General features: G+C 44.0%; 1 protein-coding gene across 4 annotated transcripts in view; it reads left to right on the forward strand.

The window, feature by feature from the left end:
• Positions 1-14383, forward strand: part of AGAP1 (ArfGAP with GTPase domain, ankyrin repeat and PH domain 1) — a 347733-nt gene that overhangs the window by 51691 nt on the left and 281659 nt on the right. The gene's annotated exons all lie outside the window — the stretch shown is intronic.

The following is a 14383-nucleotide window of genomic DNA, read 5'->3' on the forward strand; positions in this document are numbered from 1 at the left end:
ATATTGATGGTAACAGATCAGCTGTTGTAGGTTTGATTAGTTAAATAGGTAGGAAGAAGTGTGTGAGGTTCTTGTAGAAGCTGTGGTTGAATCTCGTTTGCAGTTGGAAGGAGTGCTAGCAAAGCTTAACTTCATGTACATCTGTTTCTGAAATTTGGAAGGTCTGGTGCTGTACTTAGAGAACGATGCTGTGTGAGAGGGATGACTCAAACACACTGGTGGGTGTGTGGGGATTCTCTTTCAGGGTATGATGGTGGTTGAACTGGGTAGAGGAGCACAGTGTCTGGCATGAGTTTTCCATCCTCCCTAGATGACCAAAGGTTTTGCTTTGCATTTAGACTGCCTGATCGCATTCACAATTGAAAACCAAACCAGATCAAGAAGGCAGTGTTACAGATTTAAGAACGTGGAAAACTAATGAAGGAAAACTGTCATATGGGTTGCTGCAGAGATGCAGGCAGCCTTGGCATTCCCTGAGGGAGGAGCATTAGTGATCCATCGATCACTTTACTAATTTTGCCAGTGAACAAGACTTGTGTTGTTGCAATTGAAGCTGCTTTTTATGGGAGAATTCATCTTTGAAATAGCTATATTAGCCTAATGATAAAGTAAGCTAGTGCATCGTATGGGAGTGCCCACATCTTTTAGCCATAGTAATTGGTTTTCTTTGCTGAAAATAGTGTAGCTAATTAGTTTTTTTTAATAGGCAAATAAAAAGTAGGAGCTAAAAGAGGTAAATTACTTTGAAGCATGAAGGGACACCTGAAGTTCCATGTTAAATCAAGGGTGTGGAGTCCCACCTGTAGAGCTGCTGATTTAGCAGAAGTGGGAATTGAGGAGTTGAGGTACAGCTGTACTTCCCACCCTGAACAGCTGGGAGAAAGCTGGCTGTTGGGGAGGCGCCAGTGGGAGGAAGAGGGGAGTGCCACCATACATATTGGGAAGGTTTCAGGGTAAAACATGACCTGTGGCCAGAGCATTGGGTCAGTGTGGGTGCAGCGTTGCTCCTCCAAAGGTAAGGCTGTAAGTTGTTCCTCTGAGCACTTTTCTCTTTGGGAAGCAATGGGAACTCAACCTAGCGGCCTTTCACATGGTGGATGTGGTATTGAATGACCTCTGATTCCACACAGTAATATCCAGTGTTTGATGTAAAGCCTTTTAGTTCTGATAGTGAGCGTTTGTTTGTTTTTGCTTCCAAAAGATTTTAAAAAGATAGTTCAGTCTTCTGTTAAGAATGTTAGTTTGGACATGGTTCTTCTCTTCTGTAAACAATATTCCAAAATAAAAGCCAATTAAGCTTATTCATTTTTGATTACTTATATCAGAAAACATTATTACAATATCAGCATGGCTTTAAAGAGATTTTTTTATGTGCCAGTAATGTTATGGATAGCCCTTCTTTTGTTTTTCTTAAGCTCAAACCTTCATCAGAAGTGTGTGCTTATTATAAGGGGTAGAAATGTCTTGAATTGCTTCGTTCTGTAGGATGTGGTCTTCTGTTGTAACACATGTTCTTGAATTCACTAAAGAAGAGAGTGGACAAAAGGGTTAAGAATAAAAGGAGAGCGGAGTATTGTATAATCAAGGAAACTGATTTCAGTGTTAGTGATTCAATAATCAATTATCCCTTCTGCTCTGGTAGACTTTTTTCCAAATTCTGCTAGTTCTACTTTGTGGGTACCATCCTGGCGTTGGTAAACTTGGTTGAGAGATGCTTCATAGTGCAATAGCACGTGTTCAGCCTCTCTGCCTTCAGAGGCAATGAACTTCAGTTCAAACTACTGGTATTTAACATGAGGATCCAGAAAGCAGGGGAGAAAACATTTTGAAGTTGCTTTTGTCTAAGAATCTTTCACTGCAGACGAACTGGAAGGGGAAAACACAAAATGTGTTTTGTCTTCAGGTGTGAGGTGGGTGAAACAAGGGAGCAAAGTTAGAAGCAGAAGTAATTTCTCAGCATGCTAGGAAATGTGGATGTGTAGTAGATACTCCCTTTGCCAGGTTAAGATGACCAAATGTATACAGGCAGCATGGACTCTGAATTCTGTGAGGTGATCCTTCAGGGTTTGCATATGTTTTGAAAGCATCTGCAGAGTGGCTGATTTCTTAATTCCACCCCCCAGCAGAGAACAGTGTCATTTCTTACACCACACAGAAAGTTAGGAGGGGGGCAGGTATTAGAGAGCTTTCCTCCCACTATGTAAATATTCAGATTGTTTTTGGTGAAACAGAACCTAAATTAGCAAAACTGTATTTAACCAGTTTCCAAACCTTCACCTGTCTGTCATAGCATCATGGGAAATCTCAGGTTAGAAGAAGCCTCAGGAGGTCATCTTTCTGTACCATTGCTCTGCTTCCCCTGCAGGGAAACAGAAATATGTAGGAAGACTTGGATTTGAAGTGGAGTGGAACCCCTGTTGGTTGCAGCTGGCCCAGATCATCACCCAGTCATACATCAGCTACCTGGGGCTGAGCTGTAGGCACTGACACTAAAGGATGGTGAAGGCAGCAGCAGCTTGTGCTCCCTTGGGAGGGAGTTGTGAGCAATTTGTTATAAGGTGGTAAAGGGATAAGGGGTGGAGTGCATGTAAATTGTCCCCCTGTGTTGGTGTTGTGATGTTGATTTTGGTGCAGGGAATTCCTTCTGTTGGTGGAAGTGGAGCTTGTGAAGGCTTTGTTACAAGCTGGTGAAGAGGCAGAGATTCTGAACACTGCCTCAGTTGCTTGGTTAGTTGTCAGCATTTGGCTTTACAAGCACCAAGAGTAAACTCAAACTTGGGTGTCAAAGCTGTAGTAGAAGTTGGGAGTGGGTGGACACCTGAAAATCCTTTCCCAATGATAAGGGAAGGAAAAATACAGCTACTTGCTGTTACTCCAGGTGGACATGATTTGAGTTTCAGAATGAAGTTCTGACATACCATGTTCTCTCCACTCAGGAAGGCAAATGCATTTAGCTTTTCAGCTTTCAGCTGTTATGACTGACCTTAATTTTAAAGCAGCCTTTTAGTCTTCAGCTTCAAACTCTGTGTTACTTCCTTGTGCTTCTCAGGATCTTCAGGATTTTGGTTCACAAACCTTGACCCACATGGAGGTCAGAGCTTGAGAGCTTCTAAGACAAAAGTTAATTTCTGTGAAGTAATCTGAACCACTGGAAAATGCTTTGACTTGCAGCTAAAAGCACTGGTGATGGTAAGAGCAGCAGAATATTTAGTAGTAACTTTGTTTAATGACTAAAGGGCTCTCCTCTGACTTGTTCCAGCATTGGACTTGTGTTCTTGCTGTATTTCCTGTTTTCAGCTGCAGTTTAACTGCAAAATTATTCGAGTTGTATTTTATTTCTTCAAAACCAAGGAGTCTTGCTTTTGAGTTCTGGGATCTGTTTTCAGCTGGTGATGCTGTCTGTGACAAGCTGGGAGTGTAAGGCACTGAGAAGTCCCATTACATTTCTAGGTTTATGCATGTTTTAGTGCATAGGACAGTTTCTTCGTGCTGTCTTTGTTGCAGCATCGGTTTGTTTACTTGCTGCTCTGCGTTGTGTGGTAAGTGTCAAAGGGCTGAGTTTTCTCAGTTTGCTCTGAGGGTCATGGAGAAGGTGCTGGCCTGAATTGCTGTCAGGCACGGGAAGTTCGGGTGTCTGTGCACTGCTGGCCCTTCATTTCAAGCTGCGCCCAACTGTTCTTGACCTTGTTGGCTAGAAACATATGTGAAGCTTCTACAGAGTTTTCACAGAACAGATATAGAAAATGTGCTGAAGAGCAAACCGCTCTAGCAGCCTGGAAAAAGAAATTCTTGGCTAAAATGAGCTTCCATCCTCTTTAAGGTCATGTCCTCGACAGCTAGAACCTGTCTCAGTACAAGCTGTTTCCTTGTTTAAACTAGTGTCCCTGCAACTTTCAAAGATTCATTTAGGACAAGTGCCCCCTTGGAATAACAGATAGCGTGTTGTGATGAAGGAAGTAAGCCTAAACATGGTACTTTAAAGACAAGGAGACAAAGAGTGGAGATGGCACTGTTTGTTCACGAGTGGCTTTGGTGTTATCTGCTTCACGTTCTCCCTGGCCTGCATCCAGAGTTACTGGCAGTAGTGTCAGTACTGTTCCAGCTGTATTCTTGTTTATGTGGCACAACTACAGATTTAGTAAATCAAATAGACTTTTCATAAAATTGATGAGTTGAGGATTTCTAAGGTGAAAAAATGGTGTTCAAAGTATTCTTTTTCTATAGAGAAATAATAGTAAAAAAAAAAAAAAAAAAACCCACCAACAACAAAAAAAAACCTGCAGCAGCCAAAATAAGTAGTTCCATTACCAGTAGTCAGTGTGCTGGTGGAGCAGTGACTGGATGGTGGCTGACAGAAGATGAGCGCTGGGAAGGAGGTGAAATGCGTCTTGCAGAAGCCCCAAACACAGAGCTGGGGCCTGTTGTCCATGAGCTGATGAGGAGCATGTTGGAGACTTGAACTCTTCCTGGAGGCTGGACCTCGCTGGATGAATCTGAAAACTTGCGATTGCTTAAAGAGAATTAAGTAATGGATTTACTTTTGTGTCTATGCGTGTTTTGCTTGCAGTAACAGAATGGTTGTGGAACAGAACCTGGCCGAAGCGTAGCCTGAGCAGGCCTGGTCGTTGTCAAGTGTATTCTGCGCGTTAGCTGGCAGCAAAGAGTCCTGATCTGTCCTGAATCAAGCCTGGAAACACATAGCTGATGAAGTTTGTGCTGAAATATTCAAAGGTGATGCTGCAGAACTGTCCGTGCCATCTTTAAGTCCTTCCCTGTGGTACAACTGATAAACAGTTGTAGACAAAGGTGAAGCTTCCCTGAGTGAAGATACCCTCTGTTGCATTGCGTTAGAAATGGCAATTTCTTTGAGTAACACTCGTGTTATCCATACTGCTTAAAATCTTGAAGACCTTTAAATAAAATAACTGAGTTGTCGTATCCTATCTGGTCACAGCTACTAAAGATTCTTTCTGTTTGTGGCATTTAATGAATGGTCTTGGCATGTGTCCTTGTCTGAGCCCAGGGTGGCTTTCGGACCTTACAGCAGTTCTGTGTGTGAGGTGATTTGTTGGTGAGTGTGTGCAAGCCAGTGTCTCAGCAGTGCTCCTGCCACCAGTGCACTGTTCCGGATCTCACGTGGAATTCACACTGGATTCCTGAACATGACAGCACCAATAATAACACAGTATTTGCTCAGCTTCCTCAAGCTGTGCCTGTGTTGACAGAATTATTGGACTTCCTAGTGCAGGTGTGTCAGATATTCTGCTGCTCACGAGCCTTTTTAGTAGTTGATGTAAAAGGCTGTGCTTTTACTGTGTTTCAAGGGATTCAGATGTCTTGCTTTGTTTAGGGATCATCCTTTTATAAGCTGCTCTTAAAGTACCTGTTCATTCATTAAGCTTCTTTGATGACAAAATGGATATGTGCTTCTAAATACACTCCACGAAAGAGAAAAAGCCCTGGCTTAACTCAGATGCTACTGTGGATTTAGTTGAGCTTAACATCTCATGAGCAAATGAATGAGGTATCAGCGTGGAGTGGAGTTTAAGGGCTGGGTATGCCTGTGTTAATATGAAGTCACTGTGACAGCTCGTCAAAAACACGAAGCAGAAGGTTTTGGGGAGCAATGGAGAAGAAGAGGGCAGAAAAGGCTCAGTGGTTTATTTTTGTATAGAACTTTCTTGGTGCTAGGTGGGGGGATAAGAAGGTGGCTAGTTGAGCCTACTCTTCTGTTAAGTAAACTGTACCCTTTGGGTTGATATCTTCTCATGATGCAGAAAGTTGATTATTATTTTTCCCATGGAGAAGTATAGTCCTTGAAGGAGGTGGTACTTTTGGTAGGTACAGTAGAGTAACTAACAGCACAGGAGATGCTGAATACATTAAAAACTTGAGTTACTGTAAAATAAAACATTGCGGTACTAACACCCATAAGATGATCCTGCAGTGTGGTCAACGCAGCTGGGTGAAAACTGGAAAACTCAGCAAATCTGTTTCAGAATGGTAACGGAGGAATATGTAACCTAAAAGAAGTTCAGTTGCGTAATATACTTGTTTCTGTTGCAAGATCTGGACTGTAGGACTTCATGGAGGATGGCGGATACTCCTTTTGTAGAATTAATAACAATCCCAAAGATGTACATAGAAAAGGAGCTGTGTAGGCAGGTAGATTCCACCTCTTGCTCTTGAAAGAGAACAGACTTGCTGGAGGTGTTCACCTCCAAGTGGCACGTCATTATGAAAATCATAAGCGAAACCATAAGCAAGCCAGTCTGATGTGTTGGGGTCTGAACACAGGATGTGTGAAATTTGTTAATTTGGTCACAAAATGGGGGAAATAATGAGTGACCTCTGGAGTTTTGTGCTCACCCCCTGAGAAGCAGGGCCACCTTCATGCGTGGAGGCTTCACAGCTTCTCGCAGCAGTCTGTGGCCACCTTAATGGGGAACTTAATGGGGAAGTGTCTCATTTCTTTTCTCCCTTTGTATTTTTTTCCCCTTGTATCTAGTCAGTATTTCACTTGGCACCAGCTGCGCCATTCCTGTGCCTTGTGATTTCAGCGTGCACCTCCAAGACAACTTCTCCTCTCTGTACCTTGAAATTAGATAGCTAAAGGTGCTTATAAGATGTACCTTTATTCTTTCGTACTTTCTTTATTCTTCTTAGGACTGATGAAAGTATTAATTACATTAAATTACAAAACTTGAAAATTAAAAGAAGTGAATCTGTTTAAGAACTTTCCCAAATTACAGTTGTAGTAGGTAGTCTCTAGCAGCTGTAGGAATCCTGGTATCACAGGGTTCTTCATTACTGTGAACTGAATAAGAAACCTCCAAAGTATTCATAATGAGGTAGGATTAAGCTATCCTTTAAAATAGTTCATACTTGGTATGTTGTCAACAAATTTATCACTACAGAATATACATGTAAGATGAAAGCAGTCGCAAAATGATTAAGCTTTCCTGTGTGAAAGGAATTAATTTCTATCTACATTTTTTTCCTTGGTTGGTTTGGAGCAAATGCAATATCAGAAAGCAGAGGTGTTAGCAATGAAGAGTAGCTCACATCTGCCTATTGAAATTACTGTAATTCACTTCTTTTGCATGTGATCTAAAAGAAAAAAGATTTAATGATGTGCCTGACTCGTGAAAGATGATGTTGTTTAACATGGCTGAGAATTGTTTTGGAAGAGCCATTTGATTTCTGGCCTGTTTGCAGCATGTGAAAGTTTTGACAGAAATCTCGATTGATTCTTCCATGTTCAATAATGTGTTCATTACAATGGTATTTCCTGAGCAGCTGGCCTTGCTTAGCTTGGGAGCTAAAACAGCAAAAGTGAGGAAGTGAATTTTCCAACCCCCCATCCCTTTCTTTTTGTGTGTACGAAAATTATGTTAATTTTCTTATCCTGTTGATGAAATGGCATGGAAACTATTTCACTAATGGCGGAGGGCAGGAACAGAGGCAGGGAGGACAAGGGGACTGTGACCGGTTGCTGTGGTCCTAGTGTATGGGGGACAGGCCTTGGGAACGAGTTCATCCCTTCAGAGCTACGCTCATAGCTAGGGCTGCATTTCCACCTGGCGCTGGGGTTAAGGGCTTCTGTTTCAGGCAGATCTTCTGAAGTCACAGAAAATGAGTCCTTTGTGTTCAAACACTTTGGTAGATATTTGGATAATGGGCCATGTCCACCTTAATGGCTCTTACCAGCAACGTGGCCTAACAGTATGTGGAATGGTGCTCATCTCTAAGGGGGAGCTGGTGCACCATCTTACTTCATTGAGAGAAATACTGATCTTTTACTGCAAAATAATATCTTTCTTAAATGGAAAATACTGTCCTTAAGGTTTAAATCGTGTCTCAGTAGTGTCCATTACACAGAGACCGACTGAACATACAGAAATCTGTTGAAAGTTGTGGAGCATTTTCCAGCTGATGTAAACTTGTGCATCAACACAACTTCAGTGGTTATTTTTCTTCCTTTTTTCCTCTAGTAGTGTCTCTCTGTGTCAGGTCTGGCCCCTGCTGCCTCTCACCTGTTAACAACCCTGCAAATCGGGAAGGAAATGGTTGAGCCCATTTAGTTCCCTGGAGTGCTTTCTTGCACTGTTACACCCTTGGAGTAACGAGGATTTGCTAACTGTCTGTGCTCAGGTACCACACTACAGCATCTCAGCAGGAGGCACGCTCCAAAGGTTATGGAAAATTCTGCATCTCAGGGGAGCACCATGTGTCCTCTCTGAGATGCTTGGAGTACAACTAGGCAGATCCACACAAGCAGGAGCTCACCAGCAGGCTCTGAAGCATGGCTGTCAGTCTGTCCTGCTTTAAACTTCCTGTGTCCTGCCGTAGTTTTGACTAGTCAGCTCCAGCCTGCAATTAGCTGGCTTGTCAACAAGCAGCAATTATCTAACTGCTGGCTGGGTTTGGGGGGAATTGTCCTTCAAAATAATGCATGAAGGGCAGACCCAGGCTGGTGTTGCAAACATGGCAGAGCTGTGAAGACAGTGTTAGGTGCTCGGGTATAGCTGCTGGGTAAATAAAGGCTTGAGCAAGTTGCGTAGGAATTGAACCTGTTTGGGTTGGCTGATTTTACATGCTCAGTTTTCCAACTCTGCTTTAGGTACCTCAGTACCCCCTGGGCTAGTCATTATCTTTCAGCACCTACCCAGACTCTGATCTTTGTAGTTATAAAACCTTGGATTGTTAGCTTTTGGATGGCTTGAAAACACTGCTACTTGAGTTGGTTACACATTTACCTTCTTTATCATAGAACTACATTTTTGAAAACAGAAGCTTTAAACAGTTTCAGCAAATGTTAAAAAGCTTTTACAGATGTCACGATTTGTTCAGTTGCAGAATGGCATTAAGCAGGCTTTTGATGCAAGCCTTCTGTAATACACAGGTGGCTTATTGAAATACAGCGACTGGCGGGTTAGGGGTCTAAGCCCTTCCCATCCATCTGCTTTTGTATTGAATCAGAAGGCATGCTGGTGTAATTCCATACCACATCGTAGGCTTAGCACGCAGATGTGGATAATACAAAATTATCTATACAGTATATAGAACTATTTATGTATTGTTCTGGAGAATACTGTAGTTTGAATGAGAAACAGCTCAGAAGTCTGGGGTCAAACATGCTACATATTGGGCATTGAGTTTTGCTGAGATACGTTGCGTACCTGGTTACAACAGCAAGATTCTGCTCACTAATCAGGAGCAGAATTACTACTAGTACTGCTCAGTTAGTACTCGGCTGTGTCAGTAGCAGGTGTTGTAACATCCCTCTTTCTACACTGATATTTTTATGTTCATGCTTTTGGAATTAGCGCATTTTCATAAAAAATTAAGCCTCTGAATTTATGGCACTTCAGAAGTGCCATAGGCTTCATGCAGATAGTAACTTGACTTTAAGAGCTCAATTGGCTTGTGCCATTAAGGAAAAAATCACATGCTTCCAATACTTGTTATAGGAAACTCCAGGCAAAAGTAGTTTAAGTTATGATGGTTTTCTCTCACTGCAATGCAGTCTATCAAGGTGTAAATGATTTGAGGAGAAAAGTGGCCTGCCTAAAAATGAGTATCACTTGATAGCTAGCAGATATCTGAAAATTTTCCCATTTCATGAGCTATTGAAATACCCAGTGTAATAAGCAAAAGTTGCAAACCTGAGTTTGAGGGATTGGAGCTGTGTGTTGATGCTGCCTGTCAGAATACTTTATGGTGCATGACCGGGGGATTAAGGGAAATGAGTGAGTTGGAAAGTACTTAACTCTCAAAAATGAATAATATCAAAAAAATAAAAAAGGTAAAAGGTTTTTCTCAAACTTCTTTTTTTTGTATTGAGATGGGCATGGCTTTTGCATTGAAGAAATTCAAGAATGGTGCATTTAAATGGGATTTTGAGGTGATACTGTACGTGAACTTTGCTAACAGCCTGATGAGGGACCGCCGGGTGTGTAGGAAGGTGAGCTGCCTTGCTTCTTGGAGGAAGCTCTGCGATCTTTGCCTGCCATTAGCTGGAAGGCACCCAGGTGAATGGGACAATTCTTGCAAGCTGCACCTGCTTGTCATTCTGTGAGCTCCTGCCTCACCAAGTGTCACTGGTGGTTGTCTGTCTTGATAGATGAAATGAATAGTGGGCAGTTAGCATATCGTGTATATGTAGGTTACATTGGCAGCATACCTGGAAGCAAACTTAAAATTCTAGAATTCATATTTCTAAGGTTATCCTTCCAGATAGATATGTCATCAGCTTAGATTAACCCTTCTTGCTCTTCCAAGTGAAGCCAAGTTTTGGAATCACTTGAGGGTTGACTGCAGGGTTCCGAAGAGCAGCGACCCTTGTTGCCTCCCCAGGAGAGCAGACTGAACTGCAGGTAACTCAGTGTTAGCTCTGCAGGGGCAGCGAAAACTTGGAGCAGTTCTGAGTGCAGTAGGATGATCACAAAGACACATAGCGTTACTGCCTGCTACCCCAGTTTTAACACTGAATGTTTGAATACGAAGTGCTTTGGTAATTTGCTTTTGTGCAGGTAGCCTGGGTCATCTACAGCCTCTAATGGAGATCGCTGACAAACATATTTGCACTTTACCAGAATGCTGCCTTGGTACCAGCTGAGTACAAAATGGGGATGGGCTTTAATATTGGCTATTCCATACCGAGGGCCTTGGGGGATGATAAAATGATAAAACTTAATTGTCACCTTCACTTGGCAGATCTGGCTCTGAAGATTAATGGGATAACTGTAAGGATGGGTACCGAGCGCTGTAGTGTGCTACAGGGGAACTGCACGTTTGCAGCATCTTAGCTTAAAGTATTAATGAATGTAAAAGTATAATTTGTGTTCTTTTTTGTTTGTCAGCTCTGCTGTTTCATTAAGCTCTGTAGCAGCAGAAGGCTGTAACTCCTCTGTCAGAAAGTGTGACGTGATCTGTGCTTGGAATGGGCTGCTGCACACTTTGCCTGTCCTGGAAATGCAACCATTTTATTTTGGACCTGGTAACAAAGGCAATTAGTTGACTTGCATTTCTGTTGCACATCCCATCACCCTTTTTCCCTTTCCTGATGAGTATTCTCAGGACGGGAATGTAATTTTATTGTGCTGATGGTAAGACTGTTATTGGTAGCAAGTGCTGACGTCTCGCTGGTAACTCCTCTTCTCTGTGGTGTTGTGAGATGTCACTGTTCTTTGTCTTAGCAAAGAATTGCCTACAGTGGATTTGGGCCTATTTTAATGGACGAGTGCATAGTGACAGAAGAACACAGATCAGTGGTTTAATGCAATAACCCCGTGGCTTGAGAGAGACCTTGGGTTTGGTCTCTGTGTTGCCAGTACCCTCCAGCAGAATGTTCTCATCCAGATGCCTTCCCTCGTTTCCTCATTGAACACTGATCTGTAATGACAAACAGCGGATAGAGCACTGTTTCTAGAAGAGGAAAGAGAAATCACATCTGAATTACTGTAAGAATTGTTCAGCTGACCTAATTTCATCTTCCACAACAAATCTGTTAAAGGAGCACCTACTTCAAATAATACCATGCATCTAGAGTTTAATCTGCCTTCTACAAAAACAAGAAAATAGGTCCGTTCGTCTTACAGCAGCCAAGATTGGAACGACTGGAAGTCATCAAAAACAAAGTGAAGCATGGGCATATAATCAAAATGGCATCATGAGGGTTGTGCACTCCAAGAGCTTTCAGTCCAACAGGCTAACCTGCCTTCTTGTTTTCAGGATGAAATTCTAATGAGCAGATGCTACTGATGTATGAGCCAAGTACCTTCTCCTTGTTGGGGCTTTTACATTTGAATGGTGATTGTGTTGAATCTCCTGGTAAACTGAAGTTCCTGTAAAGAATAAGGAATCAAGGATATACTCGAGTCTTTTTGCCCAGAATTGTTGGGAAAAGAGTAAATGTGAAGTCTATCCTACATCACTTCTAACGATTCAAGAATTACTTGCTTTATCAAGTCAGAAGCGTTTGTTGCTAGCAGGAAATTTGCCTTCATAATGCCTCTCCTCCCAGCACAGCTGTCTTTGCCATGGTTCGTGTTCAGCACTGCGTGCTGGTGGTTCGGTCAGCAGTGGCATTAAGCTGAACTCAGGAACATTGTGAGCGGCAGCGTGGCTTCCTCCTGCTTGTTGGGAAATAAGCGAGCTTCCTGTGTGAAAAAAAATCATAGTCAATGTATCCAGTAAGTGTTACATTGCTTTGTGAGATGTGTTGGGGTTTGATTTTGTTACAGATGAAGACCATAAAGGACATGTTGGTACACTTGACCTTGGCAGTAGTACGCAAAATGGCAAATAAAGCCTTAAAGGGCCAAGTTGAATGGGGCTTACACAGCATCGCTGTCAGTGTAAATGTCTTGGAGAGACAGCAAGACTTGGGAGCATGGCATTTTGGAAGCATGTCTTGAAGGTGGCAGAAGGCAGTGTAGGTGTTAGTGATGGTGGAGTTTGGAGGAATAAGTGGGTGTATATGCTTGTGCCATCAGACCCTGCTGGTGGCTCCTTTTTGGAAGCCCCTGGTTCACAGCATGTGCTCCTTGTGTTCTCCGCTTCTAGCTGCTGGCGGGGGAAGAGGTGCCTGGAGCTGGCTGCTGGGAGCCCTTCAGGACACAAGGAGTAGGCTTGAAGCCAAATGACTTGTTTGGGTTGGCTGCAGGCACTTCTGGCTGCTCTGGTCACTGGGCCTGAGGGACGTCTCCTATTACGGGACAGGATCTGAGCTTGGTATGTGACGGGGCAGCAGCAGGGCAGGTGGGGATGCTCCACTGCTACTAAAACCCCTGTGGGCTGCTGGGCTGGGCACCAGCCTCCATGGCAATGCGAGGGCCTGCATGGAGCCTCCTCTGGTGAGCAGCACCATGGCCATCTCTGGGTCTCTGGAGCACCAGCGGAGGTGGCCGCGTTAGCAGCCGGCTGCTGGCAGTTGCGGGGCGGTGAATAATTGATGAGGAGTCATGGCTTGAATAGCAGTGCAATCTCTTTGAGTATGATTTACTAGGCATGGAGGGGTTGTTACAGCATGGCGAGCTGACGATTAAGATCTATTCCCACCATCCAGGGGATAATAGCATCCCGACCAAAGCACAGCCTCTAGAGGACAGCGGATAGATGCTAATGCTGGGGGGAAAGCCAGCTCCCCAGCGTGCTGCTACATCCAGCGAGCAGCACGGCCGGCAGCCTGCACATCCCATCCCCGGCATCGGGCTGAGGGCAGTGAGGAGAGGGGAGCCCGAGGAAGGCGCGGGCTGCTGGGCCCTTATGAGCGGCTCCCGAAGGGCTCCGCCATGCAGGGCCGGTGGCGATGACAAATGGTTTGCTCCACTCCACTGCTGCTCCGCTAGGGAGCTGCTTCCAGCCGCTGGCGTGCTGCAAGATGTGGCGTGGAGCTGTCCCCGAGCCGCACGGGTCGTGGTGCTCGGCTTACGTGCTGCACTGGGTAGCTAAAGGGCTGTGGTTTTACCATGGGGTTTCCTAAAGAGCGTGCTTTTATTCAAGTACGGCTTTCGTGTGTTTCTGATTAGGCCCAGTCTTTGTTGCTGGCTCTGCTCCCACACCCCCAGGTTAGAAATGCGTGTTGGGAATGACCTTCTGGGTGTCAGAAATTGGAAATGTGCTACAGTCCTCTGTGAGCAAGGCTGTGTTCAGACTGGGCAAGTGTGAGTTCAGGTTGATTTTAAGGCTGTTTCTCTCAAGTGCAGCTGGTTTTACCTGCTAAAGATACATCTGCAGGTCTATTCCGCAGCATGAACTTGTGAGCAAAGATGAACAGTAAATGTTAATTATTCTGGGTTAGAGACAATAGCACCTGTCATATCTGGAGAAGTGGCTTAAACCAGAAACTTCCTGTGTTCCTACTGGGAGCTGTTCCCAAAGGTGCATTGCAGGACCCTGGTGCAGTCAATAAGCCAGCGTTGTATGCTAGCTGTAGCCCACAGCATCTACACTTGTTGGGTGGAGCCGGAGGAGAAAGAAGGTGCTGCTGCCCTGTCCTATCCCCTCATGCCACCTGCCTCCTGCAGTCTGGAGCCGCTGTACTTGTCTGGGCTGCTCCCAGGAAGGTTTTTTTCTTCGCTGTTTTCTTCTGGCTGATTTTGAAGCCATCCTGGTTTGCCTTGCCAGCTTTGGGGTTCACTTCTGTTTGAGATGCACTGCTGCTTTCCTTCGTTTTTACATTTACTGCTTTGAAACACAGCTAGCAGTGACAAACAATGAGTGATTGTGCTGTCAGAGGCACTGCGCAGAGCAGCTGAAGGTAGCTTGTGCAGCTCGACTCTTCTAATACCTGTGCATATTCTTTTAAACCTTTTCCCTCTGTGTTGAATTTTGGTGTCCACCATCATGGCTGGGTGATGCTTTTTTTCAGTACTGT

Source organism: Anas acuta, chromosome 6 (assembly GCF_963932015.1).
Source record: "Anas acuta chromosome 6, bAnaAcu1.1, whole genome shotgun sequence".
In the NCBI taxonomy this organism is placed as follows: Eukaryota; Metazoa; Chordata; class Aves; order Anseriformes; family Anatidae; genus Anas; species Anas acuta.